At 42.6% G+C, this 20,040-nt stretch overlaps 1 protein-coding gene across 1 annotated transcript in view; it reads right to left on the minus strand.

The window, feature by feature from the left end:
• Window positions 1–20,040, minus strand: part of Prkar2b (protein kinase cAMP-dependent type II regulatory subunit beta) — a 94,826-nt gene that overhangs the window by 34,880 nt on the left and 39,906 nt on the right. The window lies entirely within an intron of this gene.

Raw genomic sequence — 20,040 nt, forward strand, 5'->3', positions numbered from 1 at the left:
AAAAGGGGAACATTTTAAACATTTGTTCATCAAGTGCATGCAATAAATATCTTTAAAAATTAACTGGCCAGGCAGTGGTGGCAGACACCTTTAATCACAGCACTCAGGAGGCAGAGGCAGGTGGATTGCTGTGAGTTCAAGGCCAGCCTGGTCTACAAAGCCAATCCAGAACAGCCAAGGCTACACAGAGAAACCCTGTCTCGAAAAACCAAAAATAAATAAATAAATAAAAATTAATAATCAGTGTGCTTCAGACACAGGACTGAGCTGGTACTGATCTGAAAGCCTCCTCCCAGCATTCATGGTAGCAGAAGGTGCCATGCAAACTTCCAAAGGAGAGAAGTAAGCCATGGTTCTACCCAGATTAACAACCACCAGCATGGCTTGCTCACCCTAAGGATGCAGCAGTGGCATGCATACCTTGTCAGTAACCAACAGTTCTCTAATTGGACCAAAGACTTGTCAACAAGAGGGGAATCATGCCTGCTACTGGAAACCTAGCCAAAGAGCTAGTGAAGTCATCAATATTGAAGGAGAATCTACAAGCACCGTTTTACTAATCCAGCACAATCCCTAACTACACTCTAAATATTTGTCCTCATACCCACAGATTAAGTCTAGTCCTCACTCCTCATCAAGGAAATTTCTTTTTGCAATAAAGACCGTTACAGAACCACAACCAGTCAAAACGCAGAGTTGTGGAGCTCAGGCACAATGGATAGATCTACAAAACACTCCCACACAAGAGGCTCCAGGAACACTGTGAGGGGAAAGGCTAGAAAGACTGTAAAAGCCAGAGGGTCAGGGAGTTTGCTGTGAGGTTATGTCACAATGTCAGATGAACGTAGCAGGGAAGATTGATACATTGGTACAGAATTGCGGCAATGACAAAAAGACCCATAGTCTTTCCAACGTGACTGTCTAAACATGAGCTAAACAAAGATGACTCCCACAGACATGCTAACGTAGGTGGAGAAAGCTCAGGAGGCCTCAACACTACACAGAGAACTACAGGTAACTAAGGAGTGCTGGGAGTGGAAGAAATAGACCAACTGGCTATCCACTACCAAGTCGTCAGCCTTGAAAACATATACATACAAGTGACATGATACAGTAACAGACCAGACCAAGCAGGTTGTATTTATATATTTAGGAATGAGTGTGTGTATCTACACACATTTATGTTAAGAAGAATTAATGGAGAGGCAGAGGCAGGTGAATTGCTGTGAGTGGCCAGCCTGGTCTTCAAAGTGAGTCCAGGACAGCCAGGGCAACACAGAGAAACCCTGACTCGAAAAACAAAACAAAACAAAAAGCTGTGAATTTGAAAGAAAGCAAAGAGGAGAATGTGGGACCATTTGGAGGGAGGAAAGGGAAAATGGTATAACTGTATTATAATCTCAACCAAAAAATAATAATTTTTAAAATTAATGATCATAAAGAATACCATGATGGTTTTAAAAAGCCATAATTACAAGGCAAGGAATCTGTCCCCTCAAATTGATTGCACATCATAATTTATATGGAGTTTTTAAAAAATAAAGCCATATTTTAAGATAATGGCCACTGATTTTTTCTTATTCCTGTTAATAACTTAACCCTTTATCTTTATTTCCAAGGCAAAGAAATGTTTATATACTAAAAGTTGCCTAAGAGAACATGAAAAAAAAGTTTGCCATAAGATAATCAACTTAATTCATCTAGCTAAGAGAAACTCTCATGAAGGATTCATAATCCACTCTCTCAGTAACAACTGTTGCTAATAATTGGGATATCCTCCTGGTCTTTGTTGGAGTTGAATTTATATTGCATATGCAGCCTGAAAACCAACTTGCTCCATTTTCTCTTAACTCTAAGAATGTTTATATCACCAGAAACCGTACAATTGTTCTTAAGGATCACAGATTATGTTAACTTGCTGTAATTAACTCCATTCCTAATACTGAGCATTTAGCTGGCTTCTTATTTCAATATTTTTGAAATAAACTTCTTCACCATGAATACATGGAGTCATTTTACATTATTCCAAATGTTACTCTGGGAGCCTAAAAGGTATGACAAATCTTATGGCATATTTGCTGCGTATTTCTCTACAAAAGGCTGCACCCACCCATTGTTCTGCAAAGACTATAAAAAGTCTCTCTGGCTACATGAAAGAGCTGGGCGCTCACACTTAACATGTTTGCCAATTTTAAAGAAAGTAGTTCAATGTTTAAAAACTTTTACATACAAACAACTTCCCAGTAGTCTGGCTACGTATATCTCCTTTGCCGCCATCTATGAGGAATATTATTGCCTTTTTGAAGGACCCCTCTCCCTCCCTTCCCCCCCCCAGGACCCCTCTCCCTCCCTTCCCCCACCCACTCTGTCTCTCCCCACTATGTAAATCAGACTGACCTCAGACCTCAAACACAGACATCCGTCTGCCTCTACCTCCCAAGTACTGGGATTAAAGGTGTGCACCACATCTGAACAAAGTCAGATTTTTAACATAATTTTATGGTTAGACTACTCAAAATAATTTACATCAATTTACTTGTTAGTGATTATCACAAAATTTCACAGATTATGCATGTTTGTTTATGCTTGATGCAGTGCTGTGTGTTGGGGCAGAAAATACCCCAGTGTGACTCACTCCAACATCAAACCTCACAGGAATACCTACTCACAAGTTTAGGCACCATTCCACATTTGCAAATCTAAAGATGTATTACTTCTCTTTAATTTTTTAAAAGGTAGTTTTTTTTTTTTCAATTTTTCACTCACATCCACACATAGAATTGACCTTGGCTAAGATATAGGAACTGAAAGAACAAAGATAATAATGATGCTAATGATAAGGCTCACAAATGGTCCCAAGGGTCTTAGAATAATGTCTCTCTTCCCTAGTACTTTTTTCATCATTATTATGAAACCCAACAGTATCTTTCTGCAGGCACTGCTGTATGCGGCCACATTTTGCCCTCCACTGAAGAGAGCTGTTAATGCCTAGATACAATGTGCTCATCCTACTGTAAGGGGCTAGGGGAGGGCACAGACGTATAGTGGGCTCGGGTCAGGGGTGCTGTTTAAAAGCCTATAAAACACAGTAAGCACTCTCAACAAAACAAGCAACCTGAAACTTGAGTGTTATCTGGCTTCAAATACTGATAGTACTGAGGCTCAAAGCCCTGACCTATATTTTCTTATTCAGTCCCACAATCCTACAGTAGTTATTAATGTAACCATTTCACAGATGAAGTACCAGGGCATCAAAAGGTCAGCTTCCCACATCCTAGTAAATGATCCTAGAACTGTCTATCTTGACTCCAGAACCCTTGCTGACAACCACTGTTATATACCTAATAGCTTTAGCAAATTTACCAGCACAGTGCCTGAACTTCAGTTTGTGTCTCAGAAACCCAGCAGAAACAGTGTTTCCTGAGAGCAGGCTCATATTTAAAGACTTCCAACCCCAATGATACATAAAACCAGAATGCCAATTAAGTAAGTAACTTCCTGGATGAAGCATGAAGTCAGCATGACCAGTCAGTCCTTCCCCCTGCAGGAAAACCACAGAAGCAGCCAAACCATAATTTAGAAGTTGCTTGGTGACCAGGAAATGAGAAGATAAGAATTTGTCAAATAAATGTTCAATGCACGTGCACACATGTGGACGCGCACGCACACACATGCACTCTGAGTCATCAGCTAATACAGCTTACACACTTTAATTGGATGGGCTACAACTTCCCATGGGATGTGAAAACCCCCTCTAGGTGAGGCTCTGCAGCCTTCCCTCTCCATGATTGACAGGCAGATAGTGGGGTGGCTACATCACTTGCACAGTGCAGAAAGGAAAGCGCCGGCCCTATGTTCAAAATGTTTAGAGTTTCCAAAGGACAACAAAGGAGAAAATGAGTCCACATGGAGGCTGCTTGTGAGTGTAAGGACTACGAAGGCAACAAGCCCACATATCAACAGGGAAAGAAGCAGCTAACATGCTCGGTTCTCCAGTGACTTTGTGATCTACGTCCCTTGACTTCTTAGTGTTATCTTAAACTTCAGTTCACAGAAAGCATCCTGACCCTCTAGTTACCAAACCGCTGGCCACTGTCCTCTAACTAAAACAACTTGGAATTTAAAAAAAAAAAAAAAGCTATTTCCAAGCAGCTTATCAACTGTGCCACTGTCATTAATTATTTAACACCTGTTTAATTTAGGCATCTTTATCACACAATGTGTGTTTGTGTTTGGGTGATCAGTTCATTAAAGCATTTATTTTGCCAAAATTTTAAGGACTGATTTTTGGCACTGCTGCAATTGTTTTATTGAACTGGAATTTACCTCCTATACCCACGTGACACTTGCAACTCTGAAAAGCTGATGTGGTGGGCCTTACAGTCTACAGAGACACCCCAACAGTTTCCTTTCATTAGAATCCACCTGATTTTCTTCCAAACCAGCCCTTCTCTCCAGCCCCAAGCTAAATGTCGGATCAAGAGCCATGGGTTGGGGATATGGGGCAGTGAAACGGTGCTTATATGGTATCCGTGAATCTCTGAATTTAATCTCTATCACAACCAACCCTCCCAGCCCCACCCCTACCCCCCACGCCCTTACAAATTGGAAAGCAGATCTTCACCTTTTACCCACTCAGAGCTAACTTAAGTATGTTCGTTTCAGAGGGGACCCTCTGTGCTCCTCCAAGAGTGTGGGAGGACGCACTGTCATAACTTAACATACTATGCTCTTTCAAACATGGTATAATGTGTTTTTCTCACCACTCTGTAGGGAGTAGCTGGGTTTTCTTATTCCCTAGCAAGGACGGAGCACACTCCTGGCTCCTTGCACATGTGAAAGGCTGAGGGATGAACAATCTTCCACCATCCTTGAGAACGGGATGCAGTTTCTAATAGCTCCCAGTCGAATAGCAGTGTTACAGAGTCTCAGATACCTAAGTAGATGAATGACAAGCTGCTCTGGGTTATTTGTTCAAGAAACAGGGACAAAAAGAATGAGTTGTTTTTTAAAGGGAGGGCTTTTATCGTATTCACTAAAGGGCACAGAGATTAAGGAACTTGGTAAATATTTGTGTAGAACAACTGAATGCCAGACTCTGTCTGGACAGCCCTGTAGCCTATGCTGCCTCTTATTCTACAGAATCTTCTAGACAATCTGAAACTCAGCCTCAAACTGTATCCTTTACTCTTTGGCAGCAAAGCAGTGGAGACAGAGTCTTAAGATATATTTAAATTTTTCTGTTCTGCCGCACATATGTATTTGGATAGTATACTAGTTGTTGCAAATGGTCTCAGAATTTAAGCAGATTCCCACACTGCAGACCGAGTGTGTGCACTGGTGTAGCCAGACAACTGTCACAGATTGCAGAGCAGACAGCAAAAGAAGATCCGCATCGACTTTGCATCCTGTCGAACTTGGCCTTCAGTCTTCTTCTCATGAACTCTATTTATAGTGTGGTAGACAAAGGGTTATGCCAACTTGGAGGTTGTTTTTTTTTTTTTTTAAACAAAATCCCTCTTCCCTTGGCTGGTTATGTTCAAGATTCAATACAGTCAGATAACCTGACATCAGACAAGAATACAGCCTACACTGGCATCTTGGTTGACAAAGAATAAAGACTCCGTGAACCATTGGGTGCTCAATGCTGATGCTGTATTATACCCAATGTGCCCGGCATAAATATTCATTCGAAGAATGACAGGCAAATGTGTCCCCTACACAGAGACCTTTCAATCTAGAAAAAAAAAAAATTGTCTCCTATACAATACACAAAAGTTAGGTTTTTTGTGTCTTCAATGCACTCAGGTTTTTGCATACTTATTTAAATGATAATTAGCTTAAAATAAAGTGCATATAAAAGCACAGGTGTATTAGACAACAGAATTCTCAATCAAGACTGTAAAACTTAGCTTATTGGAGTGGAAATGCCCTCCAACTTGAGAAAAAAAAAATTTACCTTTTATAATTATCAGTGAAGGCAAACATATTACCAAAGAAAATGCTTTCTGGGGCAAAAAAAAGAAAAGAAAAAGAAAAGAACAAAATGTACACCAAATGCATAATAGATGCACACTGTATCTACAGTAAAATCTCACAGTGGCAATTGGAGGGGGGTGAAAAACCTCAGGGAGAGCAACAAAGAGCCTGAGGGCACCAGGAGAAATGCACTTGTTTGGCTGAGTAAGAGAAGCAGAGATTTCTGCAACCTTTGTATTCATCCTCTGCAGGGGCAGTCTGGTGTGTGTGTGTGTGTGTGTGTGTGTGTGTGTGTGTGTGTGTGTGTGTGTGTGTGTGTGTTCGTTCATTCTTGACTATCAGTAACCATCACTGCCTTAGGTAGTGTTTCTATTGCTGTGATAGACACCACAACCAAAACAAACTGGGAAAGAAAGAGTTTGTTTATTATAGCTTGGGGTATATCATCTAAGATTTCAAGGCAGGAACTCAAGGCAAAGGCCATGGAGAAGAGTTGATCCTGGCTTGCTCCTAATGGCTTCCTCAGCCTGCTTTCTTGTACCATCCAGGACCACCCACTGCTGGGCCCCTTTCAGGAAGATGCCCACAAGGCTTCCCTACAGGTCAATGTCTTCTTGATTAAGAGCCTTTAGTGGGTGGACCTAGGGGAAAACCAAATGTCACCATTCTACTAAAGGAACTGACCCATACAATGATGCCTAAGGACAGTCTGCTGTACTCCTAGATGACTGTCTTTCTCACTCATCATCAGAACAGCTTCCTCCTGTAGTAGACGGAAATAAATACCCACAACTGAAAGTCAAGAGACCTTGGACGGCTCAATCCCAAATGAGATGTCACCATCAATCCCTCTCTCTTCAGAGCTCAGGGAACTTTGTGGAGGAGGAGAAGAAAAAGAGTGAATGAGCCAGTGGGTATGGAAGAAACAACAGCTTCTAGACACAAGTGGGCTGACATAAACTGAGAGACTGTGGCAGCCTGCTCAGGGCCTGCACAGGTCTAAGCCAGAAGGGCCCCCAGTACTGAGAGGGGAAGTAGACACAAATCCCCATCCCAAACCTTGTAGCTATATCCAATTGATAAACATTCACAAATGAAACATTAGGGAGTATCCCTGGGTATGCAAACCACTCTTAAGGGCAGGTCCATGTCCAGCAATAGATGGCCAAATGCAAATCAAACTCAATGGCATTTTTTAAGGGTTTTTGTCTCATGATGCTTTGTCTGTTTTCTTGTTTTTGTTTTACCTTACAGGTCTTTTGCTTTATATGGCTTCTGGTTTTTTTTTATTTTATAGAATTTCTGTGTGTGAAAACATGTGTATCTCAGTCTCTGTGAGTTTCTTCCCCCCCCCTCCTCCCCCCCCGTTTGTTTATTTTGTTCTGTTCTGGCTCCCCTCCCCTGCATTTGTTTATTCAGTTGCCTGTTTGTTTTCTAGTGAGCCAAAAAAGGGTATAGATTTGGGTGTGTAGGGAGACAGGAAGATCTGAAAGGAGTTGGTGAGGGAAACATATTCTAGAAGAAAATCTATTTTCAATAAAAATTAAAATTATAAAAAAGATAATAGCCCTATACACAAAATTCAAATAGCTCTGTCCACTATATCATGGATCACCTCCAATTTAAAAAAAAAAAAAAGATTCCTTATCCTTGGACATATAGAACCTGCATGTCAAGACAGACCGTCTTGTACACATGAACAGGTAGCCTCAAAGCTCAGTGACATTACAGGTTCACTTCTTCCTCCCAAGGTCTATCCGTCTCAATACAGTGGGCACTCAGTTTTGATTAGTCTTTACTGAGGTCAAAGTCTGATAGAACCCATACACCATGTTGTGTCCCCATACCCCACAGAAGCAGCATCCTGCTCAGTGTCTCTGGAAGCTTCACCCTAAACCTCTTCTGCTAGGGTGTGTGCACAGAAGGGAAGTAGATGCTATGTTACAGCGTCAGAGGGAGGCATAAGCATTTCTGCCTTCAAGGAGACAGAAGCGCAGATATTTCCAGGGCCTTAGAAGGAGAGAAAAGGAGAATACTGCGTGAGTAAGCCCTGATGACCACCAAAGAAACCAGATGACACCCAAACCCATGACGCCTTCCCACTTCCTCTCTTCCTCCACTCAGTTTTTGTTTCTTTCCTCCCCTCTCACGGGCTTACAGAGCAAGTGGAAGAAAGACTGAAATCAACTCTACAGTTTACTTTAAAGTGGGAAGTCATAAAGAGGATCATGGTGCAGACCAGCAGCACACCATGACCACAAGGCCTCAGTTCACTCCTACAGTGGAAAAAAGGAAGAAAGAAAAGATGAAAGAAAGAAAAGGGAGCAAGCTCTTGACCTAAATATCTACAGAATTCTATGAAGAATTACAACTTTTAAACTCTGATACATAATAATTAAAGTTAAATGATTTGATTTGAATTATTAATATTTCCTTCTATTTCTCTTAAGCTTTAAATAGAATAATCATTGTTTATAATATTTTACTATTTTTTGCATCAAGATATTGAAAGTTCCCAGGTATGGTGGTGCATACTTATAATTTCACCAAGGAGGCTGAGGCAGAAGAACTTGAGTCTGAAGTCAGCCTGGATTGCTATGATGGTCTGAGTGAGAATGCTCCCCGAAGGCTCATGTATTTCCATTCTTAGTCCCCAGTTGAGCTATTGATTGGAAGGATTGGGTGTGGCCTTGCTAGAGTAGGTGTGGCCTTGTTGAAGAAAGTATGTCGAAGGGGGTGGATTCTGAGATTTTAAAAGCCTATGCCGGGCGTGTCCCTCGATCTGCAGGGTGGGGATCTGCAGAGTGGGGATCAGGATGTCGCCTTAGTACGTCTCCGGCACCATGTGTACCCAATGCCACTATGTTCTCCGCCATGATGATAACAAGGCTAACTCTCTGAAACTGTTAGCAAGGCCCAAATTAAATGATTTTGTCTGTAAGTAGTCTTGGCCATGCTGTCTTTCCTCAGAAACAGAACACTAAAACACAAAACACCTTCTTGTCTAAATGAATAGATATGTGCACACACATGTACGCCATAATCCACTTATCATCTACATTCTATCTCCAAAAGGCAATATAAATGTATCATTTACCTACTGAGCAATCACTTTAGGAACTTTCATTAAATGGTACTTAAGTGAATTATTCAGTTCCCAAATCCACTATGTTCATGTCAGAATAGATTTGACTAAGGTACTAAGCTATACAATCTTTCTTTGACAGAGTGACAGAGACACACTTCCCATTTAATCTAGAATGGTCTACCCCTAGCCATGGTTATCAGTGGCACTTTGAGAATCAGCTATCCAAGGCTAGAGAGATTGTTCAGCCATTAAAAGATAGACTCACAACCAAAAATAATAAGTCAGCTATCCATAAGCCTCGTTCTCTACAAATTCTCTATAAACTCTGCTTTAAGCCTCCATATTCAATCGCTTCCTAGTCACCCCAAATATCTAATTACCAATTCTAAAAACTTCTACAGACCATTTTGTCTCCTCCATTAAGTACAGTAACATCTGATAAGCATGTTTGATGTTTCAAATATTTTATTAAACTGCCACGATCCACTACAAAGCTAGTACTCTTGTTTCTTAACAGGAGAGGTATTCAGAATGTAGCCATAAAATTGACTCAATTCTCTGTAAAAGTTTTTATGTTTCTAAAGATGATTTGTTTGCACATATATACCACCCTTCTTTGTAGTGACTGCACAATCAAGAACCAGTGACAGCTGTAAACAAACTGTCATGCTCACTACTGGAAGGAGAGCTGCTGCCATACATAAATGAGCAATGTTAGGGCTTCAGACCAGGGAGGACTTCCTCATCACATGCTTTTTACAATTTTTATATTGATTCTTTGAGAATTTACACCACTCACCCCAATCCCACACATCTCCCCATCCCTTCATATCTGTTTTCTGCCCTTGCAATTGTAGAGAAAAAGAAAATCTTGTCATGGAAGATGTAGTGTGTTACACAGTATGCCCTTTTGTCCACTCATCTTTACTTGCAAATCTTCATTGCAGTGAGTCATTGGTCTGGTTCGAGGCCTCTGGCTTCTGCTACACTGTCAATACTAGATCCTCCCTGGGACTCCTCTCAGATATCCTGTTGTTGCCCTGTGTCATGAAGATGCTGCAGCTTTGGATCTGCAGGACCAGCCCCTTCATACACTCTAGAAGTTTGTAGATGGGGTAGATGTTGTGATCGGCCAACTCAGAGCCCTAGATCTGGGCCTGGGTGGTAGTTGAGTTGGTCAGCCTGCCAGTTCTACACCCACACCACCAGGGCACACACTCCAGCACTGCTCCAGCTAGCTCACCCAATGCTATAGCTAGCAAGGGGCAAGGCCAGCTCTCCTGCCTGCTGCAGGTGGCAAAAGGCGAGGCGGGGAAGGGCATATATCCTGTGCCAAAAATTATGATCCTTTGGTTCATATGCCAACTGACAGTTTCCCAAACCTGCCAAAATGTTTCTATTGTTCAGGGAATATGATTATCTCTTGGTTTTTATTTTGGTCTAAAATCTTTTATATTAAAATAAACTAAATATAAAAACTAGCCAATAAACTAATATAATCACATCTATCATGATGTAATTCTGCCTTTCAAATAGTAGCTCTAAGCACCACTTTATATTTCTTAGCACCACTAAGTAATTTCATTTATTACTCAAAACAGCATTCCTGAACATTTACTTCTGGTTTTGAGAAGAATGTGACTAGTGTACACACATGAGAGAATGAGAGAGGCCACAGGGATTCTTTTAATTCATTTCCAGAACAAGTGTCATTTGACCAGTTTATCCTAAGATAAGAAATTGGAATGTAAAGACAGCAGGGACGACATAAAAGGAGTTTAGTGGGTCCCAACGCCAACCCTAGTGTGACAACACAATGCTTACCAGGCCTACTGTGACAACACAATGCTTACCAGTATGCAAAAACTAAGTTACACGACATGTTGAAAAGATAATGGAACTCAAGAATCTGGCTTATTCATTATTTAAAACAAAAGGATTAACATTGTCTAAGTAAACTAACTTTTTTTCTCCTATTTCAGCCTCGCCGAGTGCTAAGACTATCAGGACCCACTAGCACACATAGCTCCATCTTCATCTTTAAAAACAGAAATCAACTGCCTTTTAAAAACATACGCATTTTCTGTGGGTTCAAACTACACCATCTCATGGAAACATTTTTGTAGGTCATGGCTTATTTCTATCAAGTCTAATTTTTAAATGGCTTCAAATAAAGCAATAATACATAATGACATATATCTTAATTTCTCCTTTGCTGGGAATTCTTTTTATTAACTATTGAGAAGGTAAATTAAAAACAAGTTCAAATAAGTTTTTAATTAAGATAGAGTGATACAATAAGTAAAAAATTAAAACCTAGAAACAAACTACTAAACATTTAGGTCAAATAAATTTGAAAAACTGGCTTGGGTCTTTTGTTTTCTTGTTTGTTTCTTTAAATAAAAGACAGCATTACAAAGAATGTGCTGTTTAGAATTCCTGAGCACCACTGGGGAGAGGTGGGAACAGAATGGAAGAAGCCAGCCTCAAAAATTATCCTGGGCTTTGAAAGGTGGCTGGGGCTATAGCTCAGCTGAGGAAAGAAATTGCCTAGCGTGCACAAGGCCCTGAGTTTGAGCCCCAGACCCGCATAAACTTGTTATGGTGGTACATGTTTGTAATCTCCACACCCCAGAGGTAGAAGCAGGAGGATCAGAAGTTCAAAGTCCTCCTTAGCTGAGCTGGAGGTCAGTCTGGGTGCTATGAGATCCGATGTCAAAAACTAAAAGCCCGGAACGTTCTCATGCTCAGCTCAGTACTCTTCAAGTCATTTCAGCTAAAAACAGATGGTTAAGAAGAGAAGAGTTCCCAATGATTTAAAAAAATATATACATTAAGATATGTATTCATGTATGCTATCAATCTTTTTAAATTAATTAAGGGGCTAAGGATGCGCTCACTTGGTAGAGTGCTTGCCTAGCATGCGCAAGGCCCCGGAATCAGTCCCTAGCACCAAATCAGCTGGGTGTGATAACATGCCTGTGATGGCACCTCCAGCTTTGAGGAGGTAGAAGCAGGCAGAATAGGAATTCAAGGCTACACAGTGATCTGAGGCCAGCTTTTTTTTTAAGGTATCTAATCTCTCAAATTTGGCTTTAAGATTTTATACTTCCTGGAAACATACAGGCTCTAAAACTAGCAGAATCAAGGTTCTAAATTTTTCTCAATACTTTGGAAAAATAACTAATTAACATTGCTACAGCAAAACTAAGAGCTTTTAAAAATATAACTAACAGCATGTATTTGAAAGAACAAGACAGTAGGGCTACAGCTACAGTGTTTGCTTAGCACAGAAGGCTCACTCCTCACTATGAACGCAACAGCAACCCTGTAATTATGATGCAGCCTCTTCTACACTGTAAGTACATTCAGGAGGTAGAGGAAGGCAGATCTCCAAGTTCAAGGCCAGTCTGTTTGATAGATCCAGTTCTAGGGCAGCCAGGGCTATACAGAGAAACTATGTCTCAAAAAAAAAAAAAAAAAAAAAAATCTTTAGAGGCGCAGTAAGCATAGTAGAGTGTGGAACATGGTAGATCCTAACCACCATCGCCAAAAAGGCAGAGACAAACTATGCAGAACTTGGTAGCGGAAATCAGCCCTCTGGAAATCAAAGACATATGAAAAGTTAAGAAGCATTTATTCATAAAAGACCAGATTTTCAGTTAACACAGTAGAAGTTACTGGCAATCCTGGCCAAGGCTGCTTGCAATACCATCCTGACATCTGTGGGTACAGTAGCTGTACCAGCTTTGATACAAGAAGAGGCTACCTTTATCGACAGAACACAAGAAGGGCATGTGTATGTCTAGGTGAATGTGGAAACAGACAGACAGACAGACACACACACACACACACACACAGTCCCTGCCTGGCAGCATTGCTGGTTACAGTGACCTGGGTAAAAACAAAACAAAAACAAAAACAGCTACAAGCAAGAGGCTTGAAGCTTAGAGAGCATAAGACATGCTGCTCCTGGTTACAGCAGACTCACTGGAAATGTAATGGAAAAGGAGACAGTTAGGAATTTGATTAATCTTCTGTGTGTCTGCGTTGAAGTTCTGCTGTATGGACACATAGAAGAAACTGGCAGGGCCCAAGCCATCCACCAACGTCTGGAAGTCAACAAGGCAACAGAGGCCTTGCTCTGTGCATGCAGGAGACATGAGACGGCCCAGCAACAAGTGAACGCCAAATCTCACCTGAAAACTGCCTGAAGTTCAAATGTTTCCAAATTCACACAAGCTCTATCAGTTCTAAGTGACTCCTGATGGTAATGTCAGGCAGACACAGCCAACCCTCAAAGCCACACACCAAGGTGAATTGGAGCACAGGAATTTAAGCACAGGCGAATTAGTTCTCCCACCTGCCAGGAAGCAACACTCTGGAGGGGGAAATGCAGGATCCAGAAGCATTACCACATAGATCCTAAAACGCCCAGTTCTTAGCCAACAGGAGACACGCAGAGAAATAAGACCCGCAGAGTGCTCTAAATGCGCTCAGGAGTGGAACTCAGGGAAGCTTTCAAAGAGGGTGTTACCTCCACTGAGGCAAAGGAGATCATACTTGATCAGCTGATACGGCAATAGTGATTTTATAATCAGCCTCGCTAGAGAGAAATTTACAAGAAAGAATTATTTTTTTTAATTGTGTTGAAAAGATTTATCAACTCAGGTTTTGTTTTGAAGTCACTAGGAAGTCTAGGATGGCTCAGCGATAGAAGAATCAGAGATGCTGGGCTAGAGAGAATGCTCAGTGAGTAGAGTATGCGCTGTGCAGGCATGAGGACCATTTCAGAACTCCAGCACCCATGCAAACCAGGTGTGCCAGCACACATGAGTAACCCCAGGGTGGAGCAAGTCAGGAGGAGTCCAGGGACTCAGTGGCCAAGCAGTCTAGCCAAAACTGTGAGCTCTGGGCTCAGTGAGAGACCCCATCTCAAAAAGTAAGGGGGAAATTGATGGATGATGACACCCACCATCAACCTCTGGCCTTCACACACACATGCACAGGCACATGGATGTGCACACACGCAGAGAGACAGCCCAATAGACACTACACAAATAGAGTATAACCAATGTTTAAAAGCAGAATCTTGAAAGGCAGATCAATAGAAGTTATCCCATTTGAAAAAAAAATGAATGAACAAAAAAATAAATGCCAAAGAGCCCTGTAAAGCAGAATGCAGCCCACTGACCTGTGTGCAAGGTTCCCACAGACAGCAGACAAGGAGGAAGAAACTTCCACAGATGTTGGCAAACAAGTTTAAAATTTTTATAAAGACGCTAACCTAAGCTGCTCACGTACACTCTAATCTCAGCACTTAGAAGATACAGATCCAGGGAAGTGGATAGGAGGTTCAAGGACAGGCTGGGCAAGTTAAGACCCTGACTCAAACATGACAAGACACAGCAAGCCACAAATCTACAGATTCAAGGAGTTCCATGGGCCTCAGCACAGAACAGACGCAGAGACATCCATACCTAAACACGGTTCTTCCACACTGTGAAAAGCTAAAACCAGAGACGACTACCAAATAAAATGTGTGACATGACATAAGCCAAGAAAGAGAAGTTTTTGGTGTAACAAATGAGGGGACAAAGGTCAGGGAAATGGTGTATTCTAGGCACTGGCAGAAAAACATCTCCCTCCAACATTCTGTATCTAGAAAAACTATGTTTTAAAAATGCTAGTGAGGGGGAAACTGAACATGAAGATGAAGTAACACTCCCAGCAAGCAGCAGAGAGTGCACCGTCGGCATATGCGCCTAACAAGGGGTCAAAGGAAGTCTTCCGGGCTAAGAAGTGACAGCAGACAGAAACTCAAATCAAGAGGAAAAAAAACAAGTGAAAAGCACCAAAAAGGTACATATTTGGCCCACAAAAATGGTAGAAAACCGCAAGCCATGACTTTAATAAAGAATTCATACCCAGAATATATAAAGAACTCAACAAGAGAAAAACGAACAGCCCAGTTTAAAAGTGGGGATGGGACTTAAATAGACATTTCTTCAATAATATGAAAATTATCAACAAACACACGAAAAATGATTTTACACACTGAAAATCATTAGGGGAAGGTAAGCCAAAACCACTACAAAAAAATAGTTCATGCACCTTAGATTGGGATTTACCAAAAACAAACAACAAACAAGCCAACCAACAACTACTGGTGAGGAGGAAGCTTGTGCGCTGCTGGGGGAACAAAAACACGTGGCACTGTGGAAACCAACGTGGCACGTGGTTGTGCTGGACGTAATGCCCCCACACCCTGCCGCAGCCCCTGCCAAGGTGCCTGTACGTGAACACTTGGTTCTGGTTCGTGGCACTGTTTGGGGAGGTTATGGTACATTTAGGAGGTGGAGTCTTGCTGCAGAAAACTTATCACTAGAACCTTGAGGTTTTTCTAATCTAGCCCCACTTCCTGTTTGCTCTCTGCTTATGGACTTCTGAGGCAATGAAGGGCCAGTCAGTCGCATGCTGCCCTACCATGTCCTTCCTGCTATGACAAACTGTATCTCTTCTGGAATAGTAAGACAAAATTAAATCTTTTCTCTCTCAAGTTGCTTTCTTCGGAAATTTTATCACAGCAACAGAAGAGAAACTAATAAACAATTCCTCAAAAACATTTTTAATTACCATATGTTCCAGTAACTCCTCTTTGGGGAACACACTCTAAAGAACTGAAAGTGGGGACTCAAACAGATATTCGTGCATTTATTTTTATAACAACATAATAGTGAAGATGCAGGAGCAGCATCCATCTATCAGGAAGTTAATGCATAAACAACATACAGTATATGCAGAATAGAATGCTACTCATTGTTAACATGAAGGAAGCCGTAACACTGCTGCCCCTTACGGACCTCATGCTGAGTCAAATAAAGCAGTTACAGCAGGAATGAGTGCAGCTAAGAGACCTAGAGCATCACCCTCACAGACACAGGATGGAGCATGGTGCCAGGCAGCAGCTACAGGAGCGGGAATCCGGAGTTAAGCGTTTAATGCATACAATCACAATTAAGATGTAAAATCCTGTGGGTAGATGGTGGTGACTATGAAACATCCAAAGACTGGATGTCATGCAACCAAGCACTTGATAATGGTTAAAACATTAAATTTTGTTTTGTAGAAAATAATGAAAATTTTGTAGAGATATAGATTAGATGGTATAATGCTTAGATAAGCAAACATAAAGCCCTGGGTTTAATCTCCAGCACTACAAACCATAGGTGGTGGAACACACTTGTAATCTCATCACTTGGGAAGTGGAGACCGAAGGATTAGAAGCTCAAGGTCATTCTCAGTCATCTTACAAGTTCAAGACCAACCTGGCCCATAAAGACCCTATCTTGGGGCTGGCTGGGTGTGTGTGTGCTAGGGACTAGCAAAGTGTGCGTCATACAAGCATGAGGACCTGAGTTCAATCCCCAGCATCCCTGTGAAAAGTTGGGCATGACCTTATAATGCCAGTGCTTATGGTAAGACCCCTGGCTAACCTCGCTGGTGAGCCCTACGTCCCAGCAAGAGACCTTATCTCAGAAGCCACACAAGATCTTTTTAAATAAAAAAATTTTAATGTCTTTAAATGACAAATGTTTGAATAAATGTAAGATTCCGTAAATACATTTCCCATTCTCTTAATTTCTTTAAAAGATTTCAAAAATAATGATTAGAATATCAAAACTGCTCATTTCTAATACAAGTAACACAGAATCAGGAAGCAGAGTGGACTCACAACGTCTGCTTCCTTTGCTGTGTCTCGGTCCACCCACAGGCCCACTTCTGTAGGACAGCTGGGTCCCTACACAGCTGCACCTGCGAGAGACCACCTCCTCAAAGCTACTGCCTGCACAGCATCCAGATGAGTGGCAGGGAGGAGTACAGGACCTGTTTTGAAACTTTAACACTCTAGCCCCATCATCCTGGGGTTGATTAATTTGCTAAACTTATTATGTGGCAAAACAAAAACACATGTTTGATGGTTCCTCGCATACAGAATAAAATCCAAACTCCAGCAGCTACGGTGACATAAGCATATGGTTGCAGGTCTCAGGAGGCAAGAACACTGAATTAGAGGCCAGCCTGGGCTACACCACAAGTTCCAGGACAGTGTGGGCCACAGAGCAAAACTGTCTTAAGAAGAAATCGTTCAGTAAATAGACTGAAGAATTAATCACAAAACTAAAAACAAAACAAAGAAAACACCCAGACTTTTGTCATGGCTCTCACAGGCTCTGCCTGTGGCCTGGATCCAGCTCTCACCTGGAACGACAGTCTACGTACCTGACATTTAGTTAGGTCCACTCCCTGAACCGCAATGTTATCTTACACGGTTTACATGTCAGGAGCATCATTCCTCCACTACCTATTCATACCTAGGAAAGTCCTGCTTTCCATCAATCCTGTGCCCAAACGCCACATCAGCTCCGACACTTTCCACTAAATAAACCATCAGGTCAAATAACACCCGCCTTTTGTGTAGAAACAGAATGCATTGTACCCAAGTCTCACTTTACATAGGGGATAAATCCTAAACACAACCTACAAAGAAAAGTGTTACCTGTCAGTGTTGTCCTTATAAGTCCCGCAGGGAACCACAGATGGAGTCACACACACACACACAGAGCCACAAAGTGCAAAAGACTTTCCATCCTACACAAACCTGACTGCTGCTCCCCACAAGAACCAGCAGTAACTGCCTTCTTGGGAAAGCCCTTTTCTCTAAGACCCTGTTGTGGCAGGATGAGACTAGGGAAGGCCCAGCTCCTTCTGGCAGCTGCTGTGGCAGGTTGTATCCCCTACCATATGGACAGAGTGGCCTCAAGCAAGAGAGTATCCAAAGCAAGAAACAGGAAAATCCTCTATTACCTTTAAGCCCAGATCAGTGACATTCAAGAGTGAGCCAGCAAGCCTACAGGGGTGGCAGTCAGATTCACTGAGCATGTACCTGCTTCCTGTTCATTGTATGTAGAATATATACACAGAACTGGAGTGGGTGACATTCATCTTCATGAAATCTGTGTTAGCCCACAACTCTGATGAGAGAGTCACCACAAAGCACCTGCAGGGCTTAGGCTGGCAAGGATGTGGAGAAAGGGGAATACTCCTCCGTTGCTGGTGGGAGTGCAAACGTGTATAACCACGTTGGAAATCAATCTGGCGCTTTCTCAGAAAAATGAGAATAGCTCTACCTCAAGACCCAGCTATACCACTCCTGGGCATATACCCAAAAGGTGCTCCACCATACAACAAGGACATCTGCTCAACTATGTTCATAGCAGCTTTATTTGTAATATAATAATCTGGAAACAACCTAGATGTCCCTCAACCGAAGAATGGATCAAGAAACTGGTGTATTTTACACAATAGAATACTACTCAGCTATTAAAAAAAAAGAAAACCATGAAATTTGCAGGCCAATGGGTGGACTAGAAAAGATAATCCTGAGTGAGGTAGCTCAGACGCAGAAAGACATGCATTTTATACATGCTCACATATAAGTGAATTTTAGCCATATAATATAAGATAAGCATACTATAATACACAGACCCAAAGAAGATAAGTAATAAGGAGGACCCAAGGGAGGATGCTTAAATCTCACTCAGAAGGGGAAATAGAATATATAGCGATAGTGGTAGAACAAGATAGGAGAGGGAGTGCAGAGAGAAATGAGGGTGGAGGTCAGACCTGGGGAGAGCAGGGGCAGGAAAGCAGAGGGCCTGCAGAGAAAACAGGAACTGTGGGCAGGGCACTTCTGTCACAAGTTGGAGACCTAAGACAGGGTAGGCTTCTGGAAGGATATGAAGGGGACTCTAATCCTAGTAACAGGGGCCATAAAGACTGAAGAGGACACCCTCGAACTAGACAGGACTCCTAGTGGAGAGAGGGTAACACCAAACCACCCACAAAAACTTCTATCCAAACTTCACCCTGCCTACAACATGTGCAGGGATAAAGATAGAGCAGATAGAGCAGAGATTGAGGGAATGCCCAACCAATGCCTGGCCCAACCCAAGACCCACCCCGTGGGAGAGACCCAAATACTGACACTATTAAAGATACTCTGCTATGCTTGTAGACAGGATCCCAACATAGCTGTCCTCTGAGAAGCTCCAACCAGCAGAAGATCAAAACAAATCCTAAGATTTGCAGCCAATAACTGGGTAAAGCATAGGGAGTCTTTTGGGAAAGTGGGGGAAAGAGAAAAGGACCTGGAGGTGACAGGAGCTCCTTAAGAAGACCAACAGAGCCACTAACCAGGGACCAGAGGGGCTTCTGGAGTCTGAAGCACCAGCGAAGGACCATGCATGGACTGGACCTGGGCCCCTTACACAGATGTAGCCAATGGGCAGCTCAGGCTTTGTGTGGGTCCTCTAGTAAGGGGAGCAGGGCTGTCTTCTGACATGGACTGTGTTATCTGCATCTTGATCACTTCCCCCTGGTGGGACTGTCTTGCCAGGCCAAAAGGGAGGAGGACACCACTCAGTCCTGATGGAACTGGATGAGCTGGAGTGGACGGGTAAGGGGGGACGGACTCCCCTTTTCTGAGGAATAAATGAAGGGGATGAGGGAAGAGGGAGGGATGGTGGGACTGGGAGGAGCGGAGGGAGGAGGGAAGAGGGAGGGATGGTGGGACTGAGAGGAGCGGAGGGATGAGGGAAGAGGTAGGGATGGTGGGACTGGGAGGAGCGGAGGGAGGAGGGAAGAGGGAGGGATGGTGGGACTGAGAGGAGCGAAGGGATGAGGGAAGAGGGAGGGATGGTGGGACTGGGAGGAAAGGAGGGAAGAGGGAGGGATGGTGGGACTGAGAGGAGCGGAGGGATGAGGGAAGAGGGAGGGATGGTAGGACTGGGAGGAGAGGAGGGAGGAGGGAAGAGGGAGGGATGGTGGGACTGGGAGGAGTGGAGGGATGAGGGAAGAGGGAGAAATGGTTGGACTGGGAGGAGAGGAGGGAGGAGGCTACAATTGGGATG

Source organism: Acomys russatus, chromosome 1, assembly GCF_903995435.1.
Source record: "Acomys russatus chromosome 1, mAcoRus1.1, whole genome shotgun sequence".
NCBI classification, from domain to species: Eukaryota; Metazoa; Chordata; class Mammalia; order Rodentia; family Muridae; genus Acomys; species Acomys russatus.